The sequence below is a fragment of the Pogona vitticeps genome, chromosome 2, assembly GCF_051106095.1.
Source record: "Pogona vitticeps strain Pit_001003342236 chromosome 2, PviZW2.1, whole genome shotgun sequence".
In the NCBI taxonomy this organism is placed as follows: Eukaryota; Metazoa; Chordata; class Lepidosauria; order Squamata; family Agamidae; genus Pogona; species Pogona vitticeps.
In genome coordinates this window covers 311,318,458-311,332,962 of record NC_135784.1, presented here as the reverse complement: position 1 = coordinate 311,332,962, position 14,505 = coordinate 311,318,458, and positions in this window count along the sequence as shown.

Here is a 14,505-nt window from a genome sequence, read left to right as displayed (position 1 = left end):
AGACTTATGAGGGATGTTTGAGGGAGTTGAGTGTGTTAGCCTGGAGACGAGATGGCTGACAGGTGGGAGGACAGCCATCTTCAAATTTTTGAAAGGCTGCCATGTAAGGAATCAAAAAAGTTTCTTTGTTGTAGCTCCACAGCCATTGAATTGATTCAATTAATTTGAAAGAGAGGCCAAGACAAAGGGATTGAAAAAAATATATGAGGTAAGACTCCCGGATGATAGCAGTGAAATGATCTTGTGAGGTGCTAGAATTCCCCTTCATGGATGGCTGTCTTTCAGGAATCCTCTAGCTGTTGCTTTCTGTGTCAGCAGGAAGTTGGACTCAATGACCTTCAGGAAACTTTCCAACTCTACTCAATGGCTGAAATCCTGTTGCTATAACTACATCTGCAGAAGGCTGGTGACACCATCAGTAGGAGGAGTTTTTGGAAATTAAACATGTCCTACCTCTGTCCCAGGGCTCCCGCAGACCCCATGTTTCATTGTGTGAAAGCCCTGGGAGCCCTGGGACAGAAGAATGAAATCTTTAACTACTGAAAATCGCTATTGCTGGGATGACATTACTGGTGGTGGTGACCTACGGTAATCATAGAATTATTGTAGGGTTGGAAGGGACCTTGGAGGTCCAACCCCCTGCCCAAGGCAGGAGACCTCATCCCATCCCGGACAGATAGCTGTCCAATCTTTTCTTGAAAACCTCCGGTGATGGAGGCTGGCTGGTCTCTCTGGCTGGAGATCTCAAGATGTGTAGCCGTTACCTAGGACTCCAGCCAGCATCATGAGATCTGTCAGCTGCCCCTACATATTACCAAGTCCGCAAGCCACAAAAAGAAGAAATTTGCATTGTAACCTACCTGAGCCAGCACAAGAATTACCCACATTACTTAGAAGAGCAACATCAAATAATCCAGCAAGAGCAGAACGTGCAAATGAGAACATTAGATGAGGACATGTGTTCTGCAAGCACATGAAGGCGTGTGCATCAATAAGAGCTATGCTGAAGACATCACATGCAGAAGGAACTATGCGCCTGAGGGAGGAATAAAAGTGTACTCCCAAGTGCATCTTCAGATTAAAACTCTTCTGTGTGTTCTAACACAACATGCTTTTGAAAACCAGGTCCTGCTGAGGATTTACAGGAAGAAGAGATAAACTGTAAAGTGCGAGTGAGGCAGAATTTAATGGAATAAACACAGTCATGCTTTGCATTTATATTCCTTCTTAGAAATATTTAAAGCGTATCACATATTTCCCTCTTGATCTTTACAAAAGTCCTGTGATGTAGATCAGTTTGATCCTCCTTGTGTTTCTGCCAAGTTTCCAAAGCACCAGAGTGAAGCCAGGAAGCACAGGTGAAGTCTGAACCAGTGACCTGCGAGATTTGCCTCTGCCATTGCACTACAAGCGCTCCTTTTCAGTCTTGCATTCCTATCTCTTAGTGCACCCTTGACTTGGCTTTTGCGTTTGTCATGGTTCTAAGTAGGCCGGTTAGACATTTATTCAGGATTTTGTGCCATTGTTCTGAAATTCCTATTTGACTTTTTGCAAGCCTTCTTTAGGCCAGACCAGCCACTGGCTTCATCAGAGGGTAAAAAAGATCTTGGCTGTAGATCCTGAAGGACGACCCATCAAGGCCAACAAGAACATGGCTGGATGGACAGGCAATGTGATGGGCTACGTGATGGCCTCCCTTCTTAAGAGGAGGAAGAACAACAGACTAAGGTCAATGGGTGATGATGACGTTAGGGCTGCGCTCCTGCTTCCTGATTGCCACCACCAGTGGGTGTCACAGAAGCATGCAAAGAGTGATCAGGCTTCAAGAAGTGAGACAAAATATAGTCTGGACAGGCAGCCAAGCGCATCTTACTCAAAGCATGAGTAGAAACGAGGATACCCAAGCTCAGGTTGACAACTGGAAATCACTAACTGCAGAGATAACAAGAGCATTCAAGACCATTCATGGCATGACAGCAAAGCATTCCAGCAGCAAAGTTTGGTACATACATGTCTAAGCTCTGTCAAAGAGGTTGTTCTCAAGACTAAGCCTTTGGAAGCCAGCTGCTGCCTAGGACCAGGTTATTGTTGCTGGGAGATCTAGCCATTTTGTTCTAGATCACCCTGTGAGCAAGGACTGACTCTCAAGGAGATCCTCTGGAAGCCTCTGCTTCCAAGGAGACCTCTCCTGTAGCTGGGCTCTCTTTCTCAATGTCTCTATCTGGGCCCTGAGCAGGGCCCTTGCGGACAGGGAGGAGGTCCACCTTCCTCTTCCTCATCCAAGTCTGGAGCTGTTGCCTTTTCTACTCTCCTGGATCTATCAGAGCAGATGGCTCTTCCACCTTCTCAGGGTCTTGGCAATTGAACTCTGTTGGAGGATTGGTCTGGAGGACTCTTTGTCTGAGAACGCAAGCCACAATGGCCAGTCCCAGCTGAGGAAGTCTGAGTTTGGTGGAAGAACCCACGTTCACGTTTGGGAATCCCTCTCTAGAAACAAGAGGCAAGGGCAGAGCCTGGGCCCTTCAGAGAGGATCCACCACCTTCAGAGCAAGAGGTCCCCAGAGACCGCCTAGGAGGGGAATCGACCCCAAAGCCCAACAAAGGGATCGGTAGGTCAGGATGGGCTCAGTCAAGATGAAGAGCAACAGCTCCAATGTTGCCTGCCTTGTTCCTTGCTTTCAGTGTTCCTGACCTTCTCAACTGACTAACACCATGGATGGGATGGATTCTACAGACTGGACTGCTGGTTGATCCTTGCTCAGACTACCTGTCTGGTAGAGAGAACTTTGGTTCTTCCAAAGTCGAAGGATCAGCCCAACGACTGCTGTCGATTCGCAGGGGGTCTCTGATCAGAAATCTTTGGGGAAGCCCCTCCCCTGTTCCCTGCCTGGTCCTTTTTCTGACATCCATTCTGATACCTGTGAGGGACCGCTCCTGTGTCTTGCACGTTGGGTGGTCACGGATGGCTGTAGACCAGGACAGAGGAGGAGGGTGAGGAAGATTTCAGCAAAGAATAATGTAAAGTTCTGCATTTAGGGAGGCAAGACGGATGGCGGGCCATGCTCCACTTGGGACAGCGGCAGAACTGAGAAGTGTTAGTTTTTTGGACTAGAGCTTCAAGAATCTTTCATTCAGCGAAGAGAATGATTGGAACTGTAGCCCACCAAGTAGCCGTTCCAAGTTCTATGATTGTCGATCATAGGCTTTCTCCCACATTTCTATTTTGTAAATCTCAAGAACAATGAAGGGTCTCGTGGCACCTTAAAAAAGCTAGCCGCCTAGAGTGGTCATATTGACCAGATAGGTGGGATATCAATAGAATAAATAAATAAATAAATAAATAAATAAATAAATAAATAAATAAATAAATAAATAAATAAATAAATAAATAAATAAATAAATAGCTAGCAAGTTTTGTTGGGCATAAGCTTTCATCTGCTGCCCATTGTAGCTCACAAGCAAGACTTCTTAAGTCTTTGCAGTGCCTCAAGCTTCTTTGCCAACTAGAAGAGATCCACGGATATCAATTGCTGGATGCCGAATTACGACCCAAAAAACATCCCATAAACTCCATGGGTTTATTCAAGTAGAAATGACCAAAGGGATCTAGGTCTTTGTTGCTTTGCTGCAACGGGCCAACCTGGCTGCCCCTGGAACCGACCTTTGTGCATGCCCCTGCGACTCAGCAGGCAGGCATTTAGGCTCAAGAGCAGAAGCAACAGACCCAGCTTCCCCGCCAGGAAGGTGGCCCTGGCAGTCCATGGTGACGATAGAGGAGACGCAGGTGGCAGGACCAGGCAGGCGAAAGCGATGGGGGCGCTGGAAAGGTGGGGGCAGGTGGGCATGCCATTTTGCCAAAGTAAAATGAATCACCAAGGGGGGGGGGGGGAAAGGGGTTGGCACTTAGTTTTGCTTCGGCAAAATGGGATCCCCAATCTGTCATTTTTTTTCTGCTCCGTGGTTTGCTTTGTGCCCATCTTTAGTTCTGACCCCTTGTATGTAATTTTTAATTGCTCTGCTCTTGCCCGCTTTGGAGGGATTGCCATCTTACTTTATGGCAGGATTAGGAGGTGTGTTCTGCTACTCTTCATTATTCCGAACCGCATGCTTCACTGTATGTTCTTTTGTGAGCCAGCCAGAGTCATGGTTCACCACGAGACGGACAGGATATAGTACAATAAATACATTAAATGCTGGAAGAGCACGCTCGGGAGTCTCGCTGCTGACGTGGGTGATATGCATGGGAGCTCTGCCCCTTGGCACCTCGAGAGTTTTGGCGCAGTGGCAAACAACCGGCTCTGCCTGCAGGGGAAATGAAGCACGCTTGCTGGTTGCCAGCCCCCAACGGCTCTCTCCCAGCAGATTTCTAATTCCAGGAGGCAAACGTGAGCTCCTCAGAACTCCAGCAGAAAAGCCGGCCGAGGAGCTCCTTTGAGGAGGCGTCACGTTGCCCATTCAGTGACAGTCCAGAAAGCTTCATGGATGGGTTTCTCCTTTTCTCGCTGAAAAATGGGCACCGTCTGCCACAGGTTTATTATTATTGCCTCGGGAATCTGGATGGATTCCAGGGAGTCACATCAGACCTTTAACATCAGTTAAGCAAAGTACCGTTCGCTACAGGTTTTTTCCCCCAGTCTATTTAAGAGTCTAGGTTTTGCCAGACAGACAGACAGACAGACAGACAGACAGACAGACAGACAGACAGACAGACAGACAGACAGACAGAAAGACAGAAAGAAAGAAAGAAAGAAAGAAAGAAAGAAAGAAAGAAAGAAAGAAAGAAAGAAAGAAAGAAAGAAAGAAAGAAAGAAAGAAAGAAAGAAAGAAAGAAAGAAAGAAAGAAAGGGGGAGAGAGAGAAAGAAAAAAGCGAGGTAAGCTGAGGAAACTATCTTTTTGGTGGAAAGACATATACAAGAAGCATGTCTAAGCAGATTTGTACCCATAGCTGCCTGAAGGTTAACTTTTTCATGTCTGGAACCACAGCATAGGATAAGAAAGTGAAAGGGACGCTTCGCCATCGCAGAAAATTCTGTTGCAGAAAATTCACCGCTGCAACATTTCTGGGGAGTGGCATTCAAACCACTGTTTCAAAACCCCTAAGGATGGAAGTTAAGAAAGCTGACTGGAAGAAAAATGATTCTTCTGACAGGTGGTGCTGGAGGAGAGCTTTGCGGATGCTCTCCACCAGCCACAGGACCACCTGAGGGGTCTTGGCACACTTGAAGGGGGCCACAGGTAGGAAGCATGAGGAGTTTCTCTTCATGGTTTGGCAAGGGGGCTCTGGAACCTGAGAAGGGCCCCTAAATTAAGATTGCCCTGAAGCGCCAGAAAGACCAACAAGTCCCAGAGCAAATCAAATGATCTCTGGAGGCAAAAATATCGAAACTGAGGTTGTCCTACTTTGAGCACATCCTGGGAAAGCAAGATTTTCTGGAAAAGACCATGGTGCTGGGAAAGGTGGGAGGTAGCAGGAAAAGAGGGAGACCCCAATGCGAGATTGACAGACTCCCTAAAGGAAGCCACAGGCTTGAGCACTGAGGAGGGCGTCTGAGGACAGGACATTTTGGACATTTCCCATTCATAGGGTCACTCAAAGTCAGAGATGACTTAATGATACACACCAACAACAGCCATGGAGGCCCCTACCTCCTAAGAATGTCCATCATCAGATGACTCTCTCTCTCCCTGGAAACTCTCGGATCACCTGCTGTTTCAGTTCACCTTAACCCCTGAAGCTGTAGAAAATGAGATTGGTTCCTCTTCCATGTGACAGCCCTCAGGTCATCCTGCTACCCGTCAACCTTCTCTTCTCCAAGCTAAGCACGCCCAGATCCTTTAACTGTTCCCCACCGGGCTTGTTTTCCAGAGCCTTTACTGTGAGCTGAAATGGCACCGTGGCTCCAAAAAAGGCAGATGCGATTTTTAGGATACATTAACAGAGTTCTAGTCTCGAAACCCTGGAGGTATTTGTCCCTCTCTATTTGCCTCTGGTTGGGCCTCATCTTGAGTCTTGTGTCCAGTTCTGGACACCACACTTGAAGAAGGATGCCAGCAAACTGGAAGAAGTTCAGAGGAGGGCGACAAGGATGACCAGGGGGCTGGAAACCAAGCCCTGTCACAAAAGACTGATCGAACAGGGCATATTTAGCCTTGAGAAAAAGAGGCTGAGGGGAGATAGGAGAACACTTTTTCAAATACCTACAGAGGAGGGACAGGATCTGTTCTCATTCATCCCAGCGGGCAGGACACTCAACAAGAGGCCCGAGTTACAGGAAGCCAGTTCTAGGCTGAATATCAGGGAAAAACATCTTAACTGTTAGAGCAGTACAACAACAGAACCCATGACCCTCAGGAGGGGATGAGCGCTCCAACGCTGGAGGCCTTCAAGAGAACATTGGACAACCGCCTGTCAGATATCCTTTGATTTGTAATTATTCTTGCACCAAGCAGGAGGTTGGACTTGATGCTCCTCCAGGCCCCTTCCAGTTCCACTATTTTATGATCCTGTAAATTTCAGTCATCCTCCTCTGGACACTTTCTGGATGACTGATATCCTTCTTAAATGATGGTGCTCGCAAGACACAGATAGCCAGACAAGATTGGCAAACAGCAGAATATTGTTGCGAGGCATATATCCCAATTCAGATGCCCACAGTGCATTATTTCAGCCTCAAGTTTAAATACGCAGAATGTCTGTGCCTTTCTTATCTCAATCTTTCCTTCTTCAACCTGAGCGCAAGCAGGTCCTTTAATCCTTCTTCACAAGCTTTGTTTCTTGACCCATGGGGGAAACCCAATTTTGACACCTTCCCATGGCTGAGAGTTAGAGACAGACAGATACTGGAGTTTTGTTGTCTCCCGGATGGAAACTTTCAGAAGCTCGAGCAACTCCTTTTCAGTTTAGGAGCAAAATGTAAAACATGATCCAGTTCTTTTTTTAAAACAAAACAGTGAATAAAATGCTCATTCATCTTCTTCTCCATGTATCCTCCTGACCAAATTCAATATATGCAGCTAATCCCGGCATCAGGAGGTGCCTGTTGCAGCGGCTAGATTGTCGGTGTTGGGAATGACATCAGAAGCGAGCAGCTGGCTAGGAAAAAGATGCTGTCAGTCCTTATCCAGCAACGCGAACTGAATATGTGGCTGAATACACAAGGATGTGAACTGGTTCTTGTGGGAATGAAGCCCTCCAGGCCTTCTGTCTGTCTGGGCAAACGTCCATTTCATTTTGACCGCTCGGGAAGATGTCAGAGGTTCACATTCTTCTGTTCCTGTTTATGAAGAAATGTGCACAATTGGACAGAGTTCTTGTAAACACACGGACACACGCACCAACACAATTTCCTCCCATTCCAGGTAACATTTCTCAGACAGCCAGATCTTGTAGCACATTGCCTTCGCTCGATGGGGTTTTAAGCTGATTTTCAGGAAGCACCTACTGTGTGATGAGGGTCAAAGAAAGACACGCACATCCCCTTCCGGTCGATGAACACAAATGTGCTCCTAAGCAGCAACTCTTCAATTCAAGAGGGCAGGCAGAGGCAAACATCGGGACGGACTGTGTCCCCGGGGCCAGATTTCCTTGCCTTGTGGTGCTGCTGTCAATTCAACTCCAGCAAGTCCACTCCCCCCTCCAAGAAGTCAGGGGAGGGCCAACATGGTGGAATTTTCTGCCCCACAAGATGCTCATCCAGGCCCCTTCCCGTGAAATCTGGCTGGGTTTCCAGGTGACCTTTGCCGTGTGTGAGATCGCTTGCCCTCCCCAGGTGCACCACAGCCTTTCTGGACATGGCTTTGGTGTTCTCCAAGGGGGAGCCACACTCGTCTGGCCTGACAAAACAACCAAGTCTTGCAACACCTACCTTTATTTTGGCCCGGATGATCCACTCATACAGCTGTAGATCTGGGAGGAACGCAACGGGGTGGAACTGCCTGCCAAGGCAGGAAACCCATCGCTAAAGCACCCCCCGACAAAGGATCACCCAACTTCTGTTTTAGAATTTCCAGCGAAGGAGAATCCACCGCCCTCCAGGATTGTCCATTCCACGTTTGAACAGCTCTTGCCATCAGGACGGGCTCTCTCTTGATTAGCTGAAACCTCTTTTCCAGAAATTTGATTCCATCGGTTCGGGTCTGAGACTCTGAAGCAGCAGAAAACTGGTTTGTGAAAGACCTCAGGTATCTGAAAAGGACTACCATGTTATGCTCAGCGTTCCTTCCTTCAGGTAAACCATGCCCAGCTCCCTCTGGTCTCCTGCATCGGTCTTGGTTTCCAAACCTTTGTCATCCTGGCTACCCTCTTTTGGACGCCTTCCATCTTGTTAATCTCCTACTTCAAGTGTAATGTCCAGAACTGGACACAGGACTCCAGGGGAAGACTGACTAAAGCAAAATATTGTTCCCATGAACTATAATCCAGCCCCTCTGATCCCTTTGGTATAATATTTGAGCCTCAAGTATAGGAGTATGCATGGCCTACGCTGAAGGGTGGGCGGCTTTGAAAGATCCAGGAGCCATTTCCCATCACTATCCAGACACATCTAAAGTCACACCAGCCCCTCAGGGTCTTGAATTTTTTGCTTAAAATTTTCTAACTGTGCAGCTGAAGTGCAGGGATTTAACAGAGCTGAATAGTTTCAAATTCCTCAGAGTATTCTACCCCCCTTTCTCTCATCCGCTGGCACTTACAGTCTCAATAACTTGCTCTGAGACAGCAGTAGTAGAAAGAATAAGCACAATTTCTTTACTTACAGTTCTGAACAGATCAAACAGCAAACTGACAGATGTGGCTGCTTCCTGCAACAGGCCTCAACAGACTCAGTGCTTCTGGGGGGGCAGTGGCACACTGAGCGGGGGGGGGGGGCTTTCTTTGAAATAAGTGGCAGAAGGGAATAATTGGCTGCTGCTGGACGGATTATCAGCCACCCCAGCCCAGAAAGGTTCCTCCCAGCCCCACCTACTAAAGGCAGCATGCGAAGTTGCAAAAACTCCAACAGTAACCAGGTGATTTTAAACCAATGACTTCTTAAAGGTATGGGGATCTGACATAGCAAGGTATGGGGACATGTCTGTGCTTTAGCAGAGGACTGCACCCCCCCCCAATGCATTTGGAGATGTGATTCTCCCTCTTTCATAAAAAAAAAAAAAATCAGAGGTTACAGGAACCTCCATGGACCATGAAGTGGCTGGCCTCCTAAATCCCACCTCTGTCCCATATAGAGTTACCAGATTGCTGAGAATTTAGATGATTAATATAATATTTTGTGAGTCCCTGGCCAAAGAGGCACCTCCCTGTGCTTTGTGTAGGTCTGGTGGGCACCCATCCTGCACCATGCGCAGCTGGCCCCAGGGCTCACAGGCTCAGCACAGCGGTGGTTGCCATAGTGTCAGTGTGCCGTACCACATTGGTGCTTCCAAGAAAACCAGGCATGAGGAGACAAGAGAGAGAGCTGGTGAGTGCCTAGGCTTGCGCCCCTCATGCTGTTTTAAGCCATGAACGCCATCATCAGGACTCATCCCTGTGACATCACAGGGGTCCTGCTTCTGTTACATCACTTGGGGCTGCCACCTGTGACATCGGAAGGACTTGCCCCCCCCCCTTCCAGTTTTGGACTTGAAACATCAGGAAATGGGAAGCTACTGAGCTGGTCCCTCTCATCCCACCCTATTTCTCAAGAGAGCATCAAGAAGAGTCGTCTGCCTTGTCCCTCCTTTAGTCCACTGTTGATTATGCTGAGTATTCTGGGAGTTGTAGGATATCACTTTTTCCTCTTTAGGATGTGGCTTGAAACAAAGAGTGTGACGCCCCTCTGTATGGCTTCGTTTTACCTCGCCTGGACCTTTCCTGCAGCATCCCCCCCCCATAAACCCCTTGTTGTTTTTAAGCCATTGTGTCCAACCCTTCATGACCCCATGGACCAGAGAGCACGCCAGGTCCTCCTGTCTTCCACAGCCTCCCGGAGTTGGGTCAAATTCATGCTGGTCGCTTTGATGACCCTGTCGAACCATCTCGTCCCATGTCGTCCCCTTCTCCTCTTGCCTTCACACTTTCCCAACATCAGGGTCTTTTCCAGGGAGTCTTCTCATGAGACGGCCAAAAGATTGGAGCCTCAGCTTCAGGATCTGTCCTTCCAGTGAGCACTCAGGGTTGATTTCCTTCAGAACGGATACGTTTGTTCTCCTTGCAGTCCAGGGGACTCTCAAGAGCCTCCCCCAGCACCTAAACCCCTGTATCCCTGCAACGGCCAAACGTCGTAACACAGCACAGGAAGTATCAGGGCGGCCGGGGTTCTTTTTAAGCAGGACTCTCATAACCTAAGGACATTTGAATTTGCCATTTTCTTTCAGGACTTTGTTGAATATGAATAGATACTATTTGACTACTTTTAATTCAACTTCATTAAACGACCACTCACGGAGCCAGGCAATCACACAGAAAAATGCATTAAAGGTTTTTTATCTTTTTTTTTTTAGAAAAAAAAATCCTATATAAAATCCATGCTCATTATATTTCCTTTGCTTTTTTGTTCCAAAGGTACTTCAAGACCAAATTAACTGTAATCCAATTAACAAGGCTGGCCAGAATTACCCTTTCTTCTCAGAGCAAGCTGGGACTCACATGAATGGCATCCATTTTAATTTTTATCCTGAATACCTAGAAATGATAAGGAAGAGCTGTGAGGGAGCAGCAGAGAAAGCCAGAGCTTTTATCAGCCTCACCCCAACCCACCTCCTTTCCTCATTGGACTTTTTCCTTCCTTCTTAGATTTCTTCCTCTGCGCCTTCTTTAACAACTATAGCAACCACAACAATCATGTGCTGTTAAATCAGTTGCTTTATGATGAACCTTCCCGGGGTTTTCAAGGAAGAGAATACTCAGAAATGGTTTACCATACCCCTTCCCTTCTTCTGGGGTCACCCCGGGACTCTGTGCAGCTGGCCCAAGGCCACCCAGGCTGGCTCTTTTCCCAGAGGGGGAATCGAACACCCGACCTCTGTCTCCACAGCCACTCCCTAAATGCCTGAGCTACCCAGCCAGTTTCTCTTCCCTGCTCTCCATTAGATGGTACACACTCTTCAATGCTCGACTGTGGCTTCGCTACCACAGCGAATGACTGGAGCTCTGCACAGGGTCCATTTGGAAACCAAATCGGAGCTTTGAAATTGATCCCAGTTTACTCTTCGGCTGCTTCGGCCCATCAGACTGGTCCATCTGGACCAGTTCATAAAGCTTCCCTTTGCAAACCAAAACTCTTACAATATTTTTGTTGCTGTCTTTGCACTCACATGCATATAATCTGGAGGCATGATTGACCCTAAGGAGGATCGTAAAGTCCTCAAATTTCGGAAAGCTCTTTTCGGAGGTTTGCACAGAGATGACCTTTGAGGGGCCTGGGCCATCAGGCGAAGTCCTCTACCCTAAGTTTTTGTGACTCTGCAGGCTGGTTAACAGGTACGACAGGACTTGCCGGGGTGACAAACAGGTCACAAAACCCCTTAGTTCCCTTCTCAGGCCCGGCTTCTGTCAGTCCTTCCTCTCGGGTCCTAGGAGACAGGCACCGAACCCACGTCGTCCGTTGGGGCTGAGTTATACGACTCACTAGCCCCAGTGGCCAGGCTTTCCTCAGTCCTGGCTGGTAGACTCTAAGCAGTGCTTAGGTAAAAGTAAAGGTTCTCCTTGACATTTAGTCCAGCCGTGTCCGACTCTAGGGCATGTTGCTCATCCCCATCTCCAAGCCGTAGAGCCAGCGTTTGTCTGTTGACAGTCTCCATGGTCACACGGTCAGTGTGACTAGACACGGAACGCCGTGACCTTCCCCCCAAGGTGGTACCTATTTATATACTCGCATTTTTACATGCTTTCGAACGGCTAGCTTGGCAGGAGCTGGGACAAGCGACAGGAGCTCACTCCGTTGTGTGGATTCGATCTCACGATGTCTGGTCTTCCGACCTTGCAGCACAGAGGCTTCTGAAGTTTAACCCACAGTGCCATCACGTCCCTTTTAAGCAATGCTTAGTGGGCTGCAATGACGTGCACCTTATCCTGAGTCAGTTTGCATCCTGGATTTGAGTCAATTTGGACATTTGTTTTGCAATGTCCCAGAGCTAACACTGGCTGCTCTCTTTAGGACTGGGGCTAAGTCAATTGGCCAAACTCAAGACCAATTTGGTTGGTAACTCAAGCTTCAGCCACACAAGTACACAGCCATAAGAGGTGTTATTTCTTGAACATGTTGTTGCTCATTAACACGTTGATATCAGCAGTGCTGTCTTCTTCGCCAGCTTTCCCCAGAAACAGCTCAACCTCAAGTGCGGCTCTTCCACACAAGACAGCAAAGCATGTTAATGTGACAAAGCCAGCTGGACCCACGCAGGTGGTTTCAGCGCCTGCGCCATGGTTGGGAAATTCACTTTTCCAAGTAAGAACTTCCTGAATGCTGCCAGTAAGCACGCTTGCTAGCAGATTCAGGGAGCTTTCCCCCTTTAAAGCAGTGATTCTTAACCTTGGGATGCTCAGGTGTTTTTGGACTGCAACTCCCAGGAACCTTCACCACCAGCTGTGCTGGCTGGGGTTTCTGGGAGTTGCAGTTCAAAAACACCTGAGTAACCCAAGGTTTAGAACCACTGCTTTAAAGCACATATTCAGCATCCAATATGAAGGGTGTTGGTACATAGACAGTCACCATTTAATTGTGTGCCATGCACAGCTGTAATGCACACCCAGTTCTAGGAGTTGTTCTGCGTTTGGGTCCAAAAGCAAGACCTTGGGGGGGGGGGAGGAAGGGCTCTGATCAAGATGTTTCTGATGGAGGAGGAAGGTCTAAAAAGATCCGCAGGAACTCCGGCTTTCAAAAAAAGGAAAGAAAGCAGATGGCCAAAAATGGTAGAATGGCCTGGGGCACAGGCAGGACATGCATGTGGATTTGAGCTGGCTGGGGGGGGGGGGGGAAGAGAGAGAAGCTCAGTTGCACAAGCACATCCCCTGGAAGGGTTACCACAGCATCCAGTTGGTGCAGCATCTTCTCTTGGAGTGGGCTCCCACCTCGGTCCAGCCCCAAAGCTCCTCTGTTGAATGACTGCTCCCAGAATCCATGCTGGTGAGAATATCTGGGGGGTTGTTGTACCCCCCAGAAAAGAAGGAACTTTTCTCAGTTCTGAACTTAGCTCTTTGCCAGCCGCAATGATGTCCTTGTCCCCAGTCTTATTCATTCATTCATTCATTCATTCATTCATTCATTCATTCATTCATTCATTCATTCATTCTCTATCTATCTATCTATCTATCTATCTATCTATCTATCTATCTATCTATCTATCTATCTATCTATCTATCTATCTATCTATCTATCTGTCTGTCTGTCTGTCTGTCTGTCTGTCTGTCTGTCTGTCTGTCTGTCTGTCTGTCTATCTACCTGTCTGTCTGTCTGTCTGTCTGTCTGTCTGTCTGTCTGTCTGTCTGTCTGTCTGTCTATCTATCTATCTACCTGTCTGTCTGTCTGTCTGTCTGTCTGTCTGTCTGTCTGTCTGTCTGTCTGTCTATCTATCTATCTATCTATCTATCTATCTATCTATCTACCTGTCTGTCTGTCTGTCTGTCTGTCTGTCTGTCTGTCTGTCTGTCTGTCTGTCTGTCTGTCTGTCTGTCTGTCTGTCTATCTATCTATCTATCTATCTATCTATCTATCTATCTATCTATCTATCTATCTATCTATCTATCTATCTATCTATCTATCTATCTATCTATCTATTTATTTTAGAAAGCAAACCCTCGCTTTGGGCGGTGCAGGAGGCAAGATCACAGGACAACAAGGAAAACTGATATAAAATGAACAGAAACCAAAACAGGGACAGATTCGTCATCCAGCACTGAGCTTGGGGTGGGAGAGAGGAGAGAAAGAGGGTAGTCCCATTTTCACAGCTTATCAAGTGGAGGAGGATTCTCGGCTGCTGTCCGAAACCAAAAAGCCTCCCAGCACTAGCTATGGTTTTTCCTGTCGTGATGTATGGAAGTGAGAGCTGGACCATAAAGAAAGCAGACCGCCGAAGAATTGATGCCTTTGAATTGTGGTGCTGGAGGAGGCTCTTGAGAATCCCCTGGACTGCAAAGAGAACAAACCTATCAATTCTAAAGGAAATCAACCCTGAGTGCTCACTGGAAGGACAGATCCTGAAGCTGAGGCTCCTGTACTTTGGCCATCTCATGAGAAGAAAAGACTCCTTGGAAAAGACTCTGATGTTGGGAAAGTGTGAAGGCAAGAGGAGAAGGGGACGACAGAGGATGAGATAGCTGGACAGTGTCTGCGAAACAACCAACATGAACCTGACACAACTCCGGGAGGCAGTGGAAGACAGGAGGGCCAGGCGTGCTCTGGTCCATGGGGTCACGAAGAGTCGGACACGACTAAACGACTAAACACACAAACACACTAGCTGGCTGGCCATGTCCTGCTTTAACCACAGGAAGTGCACTAAAACAGGGTGTGTGTTTTAAGAGGGTGTTT